The sequence below is a fragment of the Apium graveolens genome, unplaced genomic scaffold, assembly GCF_009905375.1.
Source record: "Apium graveolens cultivar Ventura unplaced genomic scaffold, ASM990537v1 ctg3971, whole genome shotgun sequence".
Classification (NCBI taxonomy): domain Eukaryota; kingdom Viridiplantae; phylum Streptophyta; class Magnoliopsida; order Apiales; family Apiaceae; genus Apium; species Apium graveolens.
The window spans coordinates 29079-39857 of NW_027418349.1; the positions used below are offsets into that span (position 1 = coordinate 29079).

The following is a 10779-nucleotide window of genomic DNA, read 5'->3' on the forward strand; positions in this document are numbered from 1 at the left end:
CGATAATCGTACAAAGAAAATATAGTTAATACAATCAAAAATGAATTCTAACACTTTGAAGTGAAAATTTGCAGAAAAAAATATAACTTACTAATAAAAGAATAATACATAAATTGACAGAAAAATACAACTTATGTAAGTTTAAAAGAAAAATGCAGGAAAGCATTAATATCTCAAAAAATTCACATATGTCATAAAGTTTATTTTGAGAGATTATAATCCCCGACTATTATTATATCAAATTATTCTAAATTTGAAGGGCCATGATTTCATAGAACTAGATTCCAATCAATTTTTGATTCATTAATTATGTACTCAATTAATTACATTTCTTTCAAAATTCCATTATAGATGAATATAATTATAGGAATGTAATGCATGGGATAATAGCCTTTTAAATCCAGGATAGGATAGTTGAGGTTATAGTCTAGGAAGCATATACTACAATCTTTTAGTCAACCTATTTTATATTTGGCAAGTGATACCATTGGATATGATATTATATTAAACAATCCTACTTCTATTAAAGATGTACACGATATTACTACCGTAAGATAATTCCATGTTACCCTTTTGACATTCATGTATTCTGATAGATAATTCCCACCGATAATAAGATGTGGAGGGTTAAGTCTTGGTGGAGACAAATATGTGTATGAGTTCTCGCACACACTAAATAATCTAAGATAAAAATAAATTATCATTTTTTGTTTATATAACCGAGATAGAAATGCTTTGCAAATTAAATTCTACTACATTTACTTGAAAATCGTAAGTAATTCTGCTGGCCAATAAAAAGACCATTTCAGGATTCTCAAGGTCAAGTTATGCATATCAAGCTATTTATAGATATCTTATAAGTAATACAATTCCAATCTATCTGAATATAAAATGTATCTAATTTGAAGAATATCTTTATATAAGGAAGATTTTCATCAAGGTCATCATAACATGGTTTCCAGTTGCAACTTAGTATGGTATTTTTATAAAACACAATGTTTAGTTAAAAATCAGCAATTATGATCATCAACTTAGACAACATTCATGCTTAGTTAGAAAATATTTTAGGGGCTTATCAAGGAATGAAACCCATTTGCTGAAGTATCCAATTGGCTAAAAATTGACCATTTTTTTCGAAATGATTATTTTGATTAATTTAAAAAATGGTTATTTTTATCATTTTTTATATATAACTGTGTGTTGAAACTGAAAAATAATGTAAGAGGCTAAACATGACTCCTGTATTATTATAGATATACACATCTTGTGGATAATATGACAAAATGATCTCTTATAAAGAGCACAAGCAGTTTGTATTAATTTGATAATATAATATAAGTATGTTACCTTTAAGAGGGTTTTGTGCCATTAATGGTTTGTTAGTGTAGCTTTCATGGGTGGCTTATTAATCGCATAATTTTGGCTTTTTAGAGGCAATCGTGTGTCAATTTGTGTCTAACTAAATTTTTCTTTGGTTAGATTATACATTTGGTCACATATAATATTTTTTATTCTAAAATATTATCCTTATTTTATTTGTTCTCATTTTAAGGATGTTTGAAAAAATATAAATGAGTGTTCTATTATAAGACTCTAAAATGATTAGCTACAAGAGTATAAGATAATTTTACTATAATTTTGATGATATGGTGCACTTCTCGATAATGGAAGAGTTTCAAATTTTAAAGCACAACCATATAGCCAAGGATTTCGGAGTACAATGCAACTTAACTACAAATTTTGATGACACGAGCAATTTTTACCTCTAGCTGAAGACACTAGTTTTATTAGAAGTGTAAAGAATGTAATTTGATCAGGGAACTCTTTTTACTCCTTCATCTTTTTTCCCATTGATTTTTACTTTTGGAGGTTTTAACGAGACCTTTTTGTGGGTTTGAATACTTCAGATATTAAGGTTTTATTATTTAAATTTCCGGGTATAAATACATAGTGTTTAGTCCTGAATTGGTGTTTCGATTTTTTTAAAAATATTTATCATCGATCCAGCCTTATGGATTTCGATAGATATACATATTACTGATATAAACAAAATTCCAAATCAAAATAATTTTATTTGGTTTTATATTTTAAAAGTCAAATATCTGTTTGACTAGTACACTACATAGTGTTTAATCCTAAATTGGTGTTTTAATTTTTTAAAAAAATACATTTCATCGATCCAACCGTATGAATATAAATAGATATATAAATTAGTGATATAACGAAAATTTCAGATCAAAATAATTTTATTATGTTTGCCATTTTAAAAGTCAAACATCAGCTAGTACAACCAAATAATGTTTAGTGCTCAAATGGTGTTTTAATTTTTTTATAAATATTTTACATCGATCCAGCCGTTCTAATGTCAATAGATATATATATATATATATATATATATATATATATATATATTAGTGATATAACGAAAATTTCAGATGAAAACAATTTTATTTGATTTGCCATTTTAACAGTCAAACATCAGTTTGACTAGTACAACTACCTACTATTTGGGTTGCGCTTTGCTTTTTTCTAATTTTATGTATCACAAAATTATTTTGGCCCACTAACTATTAATAAAGTAAAACATGTTGCCTCAGTCCAACATAATTATTTTTTCAAGAACTAAAATTTAACATTTGGATAAATTGTATTCTCTCTCATTCACATATTTTTCTTTATATATTTACTAAACTTTAAATAATTAAAAAAATTCAAAATATATTATGAAAAAATAAACTAAGTAAATATAATAATATATAAACATGTGATATAGTTTAGATAAGACATAGAGATAAAAAGTCAAATATCACTTTGAATAGTACAACTACATAGTGTTTAGTCTTATTGATTTGGACATAAAAAAATTAAAATTAAACTAAAATTAATTAGTTGGATTTAGTCGGAGTAATGGGCATCACTGACCCAGGATAAATCAAATCAACATTATCTTTTTTCAAATAACTCTTATAGTTAATCGATTAAGTAATAATCTCGCTAAAATAGTATTTTTTATGGTCCCAAATATAATGCGGACATTATATTTTTTTATACGTGTATTAATCTAATTATCATGAAGTCATATCATTTAAAATTTAAATTGAGTAGATTTAAAAATCAATTAAAAATAATTTTCTTAAAAATTATATATAATACTAAAAAAATACGTGCAGTCCGTGCATCGTACGGATTTTAAGTTAGTATATATATTAGTGATATAATCAAAGTTTAAGATCAAATAATTTTATTTTGTTAGCCATTTTAAACGTCAAACATTAGTTTGACTAGTATAACTACCTAACATCCATTTAATTTTTTTAACAAATAAATATATTTGAAAATTTTTATAGCGCATAATTTATTTTTTCAAGAACTAAATTTTTTTACTTGGATAACTTTTATACTCACCCATATTCATAATTTCAAAATATTCACTAACATTTAAATTTTTTTTTATAAAAAATTAAAATTCTGTAAAATCCTAAATACAATCAAATTCCGTTGAAATATAACTTTGAAAAGGGTGGGAAATTTCCCTCACTTTTTTTTTAATTTTTTTAAAAAGTATGGGTAAATTTCCCTTTATTTTTAAATATAAAATTTGATCAAAATCGGTTGAATTTAGGAGTGCCAATTAAATTATTTGTGGGAAATTTCCCTCCACTTTTTTATTGGGGTTAAATTTGACCGAAAATAAATTTGCTAAATTCGACCGATTTAATTTCGACCGTTTTCGGTTAAAATTGGTTGTAAATACGACCGTTTAAATACGACCGTTTAAATATGACCATTTGAATTCGACCGAGGCCGGTCGAATTTAGGCGTGTCCAAAGGATTCGACCATCTGCGGTCGAATTTAACGCCGTTCGAATTTAAATCAGTTGTATTTAACCTTATTTTCTTGTATTGTTTATAACAAATACTAACCACCAAGAAAGTATCGAAAAAACAGAAAATTAACACTAAGGGTAATGAGTAATTTTGTAAATGGTATAAAGAAACCTAGCTAAGCAGTAATATATATATATGTGTATATGTATATATATAAATGTATATATATGTATGTATATATATGTATATGTATATATATTTATTAAATAGATAGATAGATTATATTCGATAATCGTACAAAGAAAATATAGTTAATACGATCAAAAATGAATTCTAACACCTTGAAGTGAAAATTTGCAGAAAAAAATATAACTTACTAATAAAAGAATAATACATAAATTGACGGAAAAATACAACTTATGTTAGTTTAAAAGAAAAATATTGGGTAGCATTAATATCTCAAAAAATTCACATATGTCATAAAGTTTATTTTGAGAGATTATAATCCCGGACTATTATTATATCAAATTATTCTAAATTTGAAGGGCCATGATTGCATAGAACTAGATTCCAATCAATTTTCGATTCATTAATTATGTACTCACTTAATTACATTTCTTTCAAAATTCCATTATAGATGAATATAATTATAGGAATGTAATGCATGGGATAATAGCCTTTTAAATCCAGGATAGGATAGTTGAGGTTATAGTCTAGGAAGCCGATACTACAATCTTTCAGTCAACCTATTTTATATTTGGCAAGTGATACCAATGGATATGATATTATATTAAACAATCCTACTTCTATTAAAGATGTACGCGATATTACGACCGTAAGATAATTCCATGTTACCCTTGATATTCATGTATTCTGATAGATAATTCCCACCGATAATAAGATGTCGAGGGTTAAGTCTTGGTGGAGACAAATGTGTGTATGAGTTCTCGCACATACTAAATAATCTAAGATAAAAATAAATTATCATTTTCTGTTTATATAACCGAGATAGAAATGCTTTGCAAATTAAATTCTACTACATTTACTTGAAAATCGTAAGTAATTCTGCTGGCCAATAAAAAGACCATTTCAGGATTCTCTAGGTCAAGTTATGCATATCAAGCTATTTATAGATATCTTATAAGTAATACAATTCCAATCTATCTGAATATAAAATGTATCTAATTTGAAGAATATCTTTTTATAAGGAAGATTTTCATCAAGGTCATCATAACATGGTTTCCAGTTGCAACTTAGTATGGTATTTTTATAAAACACAATGTTTAGTTAAAAATCAGCAATTACGATCATCAACTTAGACAAAATTCATGCTTAGTTAGAAAATATTTTAGGGGCTTATCAAGGAATGAAACTAGAAATATATTTTAGAGGGACCAAATAATATTTGGGAGATGGAATTAAATTATTTTATGTTTTTATCAAAATTTTATAATAGAGTTTTATGAATTTAGACCGTTCGGTGGAAAGGAGGATCAAGGCCCTAGTACCTCACCTCCCCTCTTATTATAATAGTGTCATCTTGGAAAAAAAAACTCATCATCATTTGATTCTTTCAATTTCATGTTACCATTTCGAAAAAGAAAAATTAAATTGTTAGATATCAAGTTATTTAGGGGCGAGGCGGGGATGATGGAGAATTTTATGAAGATTTCGGTGATCAAGGCGGGATTGGGGATGAGTGTTTCCTCGCCCCGATCCCCGACCCCGATTGTGTATATAAATAAATAATATATATTACTAATTAATTATTAAAAATAGATAAATTTTATAATATTATTTGAATTTAAAATAATCTATAATTTATTGATCAATATTTTATTTTACATTATAATATAATATAATATATTTTTATAATTTAAAATTTGCCGTTTATTTGTATTATATAAAATTTTGATATAATTTGATATTAAAAATATGAGATAATATCAATATATTTACATGTGATCAATTAGTATTTTATTTTTTTTAAAAAAATATAAAATATAAAATATAAAATATAAAATAACATTATTATTTTTTAATTAAAAATTTAAATTCCCTGAAAACCTGTGAGGATTCCCGTTCCCTGTTCGGGGAAGGGATCGGGGTTCAGCGCGGTTTTTGGGATCGGGATTGGGGGCGGGGACACCACCACTTCCCGACCTCGAAGTGCCCCCTGCCCATTCCTACATGTATGACCAGTTGAAATCTGTTTTTACCACCACGCTACTCCACTGTTTTTTTATCCAACTCAAAGCTAACCAAGGCTTTCCTGATGCCTTTTTCCGTGGCCACTTCCGTGGCCACTTATGATAAAATGTTGCCTTGCTTGCATCATTCTATAGCCTCAATCAGTCCACATACATAATCTCGAGCCACTCTAGAAAAACTAAAATAATAAGAAGCTGCAAATAGTGTTGTGTCAGTATTTAGTTTAATCGTATTTTCATCTGGTACGGTCTAATGCTACGCACCATCCACTGGTGTCATGAACCAAAGAGATGTGTTAAAGGTTTTCTCTTGAGCATTTTTCCATTGATTGAAGAGAGGTTTTGCTGAATTGACCAACTCTACAGCTTCCAATCACTACAAGAAACACGGCTAAATACAACCGGTCCAAAACCGGTCGTATCTATATACGACCGGTTTTGGACCTAATCGTACATATGGGAGTGATATTTAGTATTCGGTTGTATTTAGTCTAAATACGACCGTCTAAATACAACTGGTTAAATACGACCGTTAAATTCGATCGGTCAAATTCAATCGACGTCGGTCCAAATTGATTTTTCACTTAAAATTTGAAAATCCCACCAAAATAATTAAAATGTTTGAAATATTTTAAAAAGCCCGCCCAATTATTAAACTCGACCGTATCTTGTCAATCATAAGATATTAAATTCAACCCCATCCAGACGAATAAACAAACACCGGTTTATTAAAAAAATCTCGTCGGAATCGGAAAAATTCCAGATTCCGGCAAGCTTCAAAAATCCGGCTAAAATAGACCTAGACTCTTGAATTTCGAGAAGCGAAGCGAGAGCATGAAGAACTATAATCTGATACTATTGAAACAATTGACTGAACGACACCATGAATTATGAAACCTTTAGGCCCGATAAACTCACTGCAAGTACTATTTCCCAATGCCGGCCAACCAGATCGTTAGCGCCATTCCAATTCAGCAAAAAAAATTATCACAGTCCGGAAAACACAACACCAAAGGCACCTCTCTTAAAAACATTACTTAGCTTGTTGAAAGAAATCTTAGTAATAAGTCGATGAGTCAAATTGTAAAACATCAATATCCTCAAAACACATAACAATAATCGCACAAAATCAAATTGGAAAAAACCATCCAAATATCCATATATAAGCATACAACTAAATTAAAAAAACTACATCAATCACCAAACTGAACAGTCTCATCAAAACACAAAAGCCACAAATCGATCCATATACCATTTCAAATTCATAAGGAGAGTAAAAGAGGATGCCTTCAATTGCACTCGCATACATATAATTCATATATACATCAACATTATATATCAAATAAATAACCAAAAATCAAATAAAAAAATATGGCTTAAAGTGTTGCTGAACGTGCTCAAGGAAAAGCAAAGTCTTTTCTCATACAAGAGGTGTCAGAAAAATAGCATCAATCATCTTTGCCCATAGTTAGTGTATATATAATAAGAATAGGCTCAACCAGAGAGAAAGAGAGAAAGGGAGATAGAGGAGAGAGAGAGAAGAGAGAGAAAAGTTGCTGCTAAATTAGGGTTTTGAGACAGAGAATATGTAGCCTTTTGAATGGGCTTGATTTGCAAATTACTAATGCTTTCCCAGCATGTCCATATAGGCCCTGGCCCATTAAACATATAATTTACTCCTCATCGAATTGATTTTTTTTAAATAAATTGAATTGATTGTAATATATAATTCCTTTTTTAATTTTAGGACATAAATATAATAATTATTTAAATTTTTATTTAAAAAATATTATAATATATAAATATATCTTAACAACTTAATTTTAATTAAAATATGAAATTATGATTTTGGTAAATTTTATCATAAATTTTCTCAGTTTGACTAGTACAACTAACTAGAATTGGTTTTTTCATTTTTTAAAAAAATTATTTTTTGATCCAACTGAATGGATGTGTATATATATTTATATATATTAGTGATATAACCAATTTTACATACGAAAATAATTTTATTTGATTTGTCATTTTAACAGTCAAGTTTTAATTTAACTAGTACAACTAACTAGTGTTTATTCCAGAATTGGTGTTTTCGATTTTTCTTCAAATATTTTTCTATGATGCAACCATATGAATGTCAAAACATATATATATATATATATATATATATATTTCAACAATCCACCCGTATAGATGTCAATTTATATATATAATAGTGATATAACCAAAATTTTATATCAAAATATTTTGATTTGATTAACCATTTTAATAGTCAAGCTTGAGTTTGACTAGTAAAGCAAACTAGTGTTTATTCTAGAAATGGTGTTTCGGTTTTTAAAAAAATATTTTTTAACAATCCAACCGTATGGATGCCAATTTATATGTATTAGTAATATAACCAAAATTTTATATCAAAATAATTTTATTTGGTTTGCCATTTTAATAGTCAAACTTGAGTTTGACTAGTACAACAAATTAGTGTTTATTCCAGAAAATGTTGTTTCGATTTTAAAAAAAAACATTTTTCAACGATCTAATCATATGGATGTCAATTTATATATATATATATATATTAGTGATATAACTAAAATTTCATATCAAAATATTTTATTTGGTTTGCCATGTTAATAGTCAAGTTTCAATTTGACTAGTATAACTAATTGATGTTTATTCTAGAATTGGTGTTTCGCTTTTTAAAAAAAAAAATATTTTTCAATGATCCAACCATATGGATGTTAATAGATATATATATGAGTGATATAACCAAAATGAGGGGTTAACCAAACTACAAATTATATCCCATTTCGGTTATTATAGTATAGTATAGATGTGGGCAAAACTAGAAATATGCATTTTCTGTCTCTATTTATTCTCAAATTAAGAAATGTGTCGTGGAAAAAAATATGACCGAATAATAGACTACTAATAAAAATAATATAGAAATGTCCAAGGAATACCTTTTGTATCCATCATCGCCATGACGAATTAATCATAAATTACTAGTTTCAGAATTTTGGCCAATAACCTTTGGGATACACAATCGGCAATATACATAAGATACCCAACTGTCAATAACATACACTACTATAGATTTATACTTGCATAGCGTTTATTTTTCAACTTGTATAGCACTTTTAAGTGCTATGTAAGCCAGTGCTATGCAAGTGCAAGTGGCTTATATAGCACTTTTTATTGTGCTATGCAAGTGTTATACTATTAGATAACACTTTTTAAAACGCTATAGAAGTAAGTTATATAGAGGAGCTCTCACTTTAATAACACTTTCATATGTGCTATGCAAATTATATTTTTATTATATTGTTACTTCCATAGCTCTTCATTGAGGGCTATCTAAACAAAGTTTTTGAAAATTTTTAAAATTAATTTTTTTTCTTATTTAATTTTACCCATAATGTACCTAAAAATTTAATAAAAAAATTAAAACAAAAACAAATGTATCAATTAAATAATTTAACAAAGCCTTAAAAAATTCATTCTTTTTTTATTTAATTGAAATCAAAGAGCACTGTTAAATAACTAATGTAAACAAATATTGCATAAATGCATAAATTTTCATCATCAAAGTCTCATAAGTTTCTAATTTCACTGAACCATAATTCTAATATCTAAACCATGTGTGTTATTCTCAGTGTTTCTCTATCAGATTAGTCCCAAGTAAACAATAATTCTCCCTTGTTCTGTGAAAGCACCTTTCAGATTAAGATCAATCATCTCCTGCTACTTAGGTGTCTTCATTCTCATTAACAGGCAGTCCCTAGTAATTCCTGAAATTATAATTGTAATTGATTAGCTCGCTGTGTTGTATACTAAAATCAGTAGATTAAAATTTAAGGTTATTTTTGTGAAAACATCAACTATTCCCCAAGCACAACTTCCAGCATGGCAGCATGTGTAATTACTTTACCAAACAATGCCTCTCTTTTAAACTAGACAGTAAACAAAGGAAAGAGAACAACCAGCATGATCGGGGGTGGGCAATAGTGAAATAATTTGTACATTACTTGATATAGGCAAATGCTGGGTTCTTTTATTTTCAGGATCATCTCTTGAAAAGAGCCTTGATAAGTTCCCAGTAATTGCTTATCTATTGATCAATTACAATCATCACAATATTTCGAGGAGCACTTAAAAGCCTCAAAAACGTTATCCTATTGACAAGCATTCAGGTACTAACATGTTAGACATACAACTAATTAAAAAGCAATCAAGAACATCACAGATAAGATTAAATCAAGTATTAAATCACTTTGATTTTCATATAGACAAACATCAAATATATATGTGCACATAAGAAACAGAACAAGGTTGATGCAGGACATACAAAAATTTGTTCCCTGCTGTGTAAACATCCCTATGTCCAGGTCCTTTCAACATACTCTGTAAACAAATTCCAAAAAACAAATATTAGTTATAATATATTTTTTATAAGAATCAATTTTCCGCAAGTGCGAAGCTCTTACTTAAGGAACTGTGACTTTGATGTGCCCAAATCACCTAGTAAATTAAGACTTCTGCGAATGCAAAAAACAAGGAAACTGAGAAGATTATCCATTATGGTATTTTTGCAATGTGGGTGTTCAGCAATGGATAATAGTGTCATTGTAATTATTTGTTGTTTGATACTTCTATAAATATCAAGGCAGAGAGCAAATTAATTATAATTCACAAAACTATAAGCAAATTAATTTTGACAAGAAAACCTACTTAAAAGTGGAAAATAAGG

General features: G+C 27.9%; 1 long non-coding RNA gene and 1 other non-coding gene across 2 annotated transcripts; both read right to left on the bottom strand.

Annotated features, from left to right (window-relative positions):
* Positions 1 to 7411: 7411 nt before the first annotated feature.
* On the bottom strand, positions 7412 to 7501 carry LOC141701523 (small nucleolar RNA snoR1). Its single transcript, XR_012566811.1, has one exon. It is a non-coding gene; the product is annotated as a small nucleolar RNA snoR1 (small nucleolar RNA).
* Positions 7502 to 9647: 2146 nt separating this feature from the next.
* Positions 9648 to 10569, bottom strand: LOC141701519 (uncharacterized). Its single transcript, XR_012566807.1, has 3 exons — positions 10517 to 10569; positions 10378 to 10433; positions 9648 to 9820 (listed from the first exon to the last, which is right to left on the bottom strand). It is a non-coding gene; the product is annotated as an uncharacterized LOC141701519 (long non-coding RNA).
* Positions 10570 to 10779: the final 210 nt, after the last annotated feature.